We start from the raw sequence: 1,523 nt of genomic DNA, 5'->3' as shown, positions 1-1,523 counted from the left end.
CATGACGCATAATGAAAGATCCCAAAAGACTCACAAATTCTTTATACGCACACTAATGCTCAAATATTATTTTGTATTTATTACCTAATATTGTGGACAAAGAATCAATAGGCATTAATGTATTTATGTAAATAGGATGTTATCCAAAAATGTATGTTACCATATTTATGCACGGTTACCCAACACTGTCCAGACAGAATTCCCTATAAATACAAGGGGGAATGGACAATAAAAAGGATCGACATTTTTGTATACTGAAACTCTGGTGAAATTGCCACATACAATTTCACGGTGAGAAACAAACAGATTAAGAAGAGTGACTCGTGGACTAGATGGATTTTAACCACTAAACCACGTAAAAAGTGTTGGAAAGTTCTTGATATTTCTTACTTGTCCAATTAGGCTTTAGCAAATGCCTAATATCTCTATTTTCGGATTTCTTAATCAATTGTTGTCGAAAAACCGCGTCAACAAGTCTCACTTCTCACGTTTTTTCTCTATAATTTTTATGAGAATGTGTAGCATAATAGACTAGCCTTCTTAGGAAGTTAGGATGATCCTATACGCACTATGACTTTATTTGGTATTTTTTATTCACCATGTGGTTCAAGTGTGTATACGTAATGCCCAAAAATCCCTAATAAGGTTTAGGACCTTAATTAGGAGGCCGGGAGGGCTATAATTGATTTATTATATTATTAAATGATTATATGCATGTTTATGTGAATTATATTATGATATGATGATAAATGCATGCATATGGGTCCATTTTTAATTATAAGGGCATTTTGGTAATTTGGCCCATTGAGGGCGTAATTGTGCATTTTCATGCATGTGGGTCAATTATGAATAATACCATATTATATGTGGATTTGTTCGAGCCATTCGACATGAGACAATCTTCGAATGCAAGTTATTGGTCTAGTCATAATGGGGTTAGTTTCGGGGCTCGGGGTGAGTATCGGGGTAATTTGAGGATTAGTTCATTACCAGGAATTAAAGGGTAATGAGATGTGATTTATTAGCATTTGAGAATATTGGGAGTAACAGAAATTGGAGGACGTTAATTATGATTAGCGGGATTAGATAGGAAAGGACAATTTTACCCTTGGGGGCTGTTAAGGAAAGAAGATGAGCCTAGGGGCATTTTGGTCTTTTGGACCTAAAGGATATATATAAACTAAGAGGGCTGTAGAACAAAGCGCATTTCTTCTTCCTCTCCCGTTCATCTTCTTCTCCTCATTTCTCTTTGGATTTTGAAGCTCAAGTTGAGGGTTCAAGCTTGGAAATTGATGCTTGAGGTTCTAGGCTTGTATTCAACCATTGAAGAGGGTTTAATCTTGAGCTTAAGGTAAGATTCAGCCATGAATTTCCTAGTTCCTTACTCTGTTATTGGTGTTAGTTTTGAGGTTGAAGTTTTGATCATAGGAATGGGAATTTGATGAGGTTTTGATTGGTTTAAAGCTTAGGTTTTGTTGGTTATATGATAGACAAGTTGTGGTAATAGTTGGGACCTTTGCTTT

This window comes from Humulus lupulus, chromosome 7 (assembly GCF_963169125.1).
Source record: "Humulus lupulus chromosome 7, drHumLupu1.1, whole genome shotgun sequence".
In the NCBI taxonomy this organism is placed as follows: domain Eukaryota; kingdom Viridiplantae; phylum Streptophyta; class Magnoliopsida; order Rosales; family Cannabaceae; genus Humulus; species Humulus lupulus.
Note: the sequence above shows the minus strand (reverse complement) of the source record.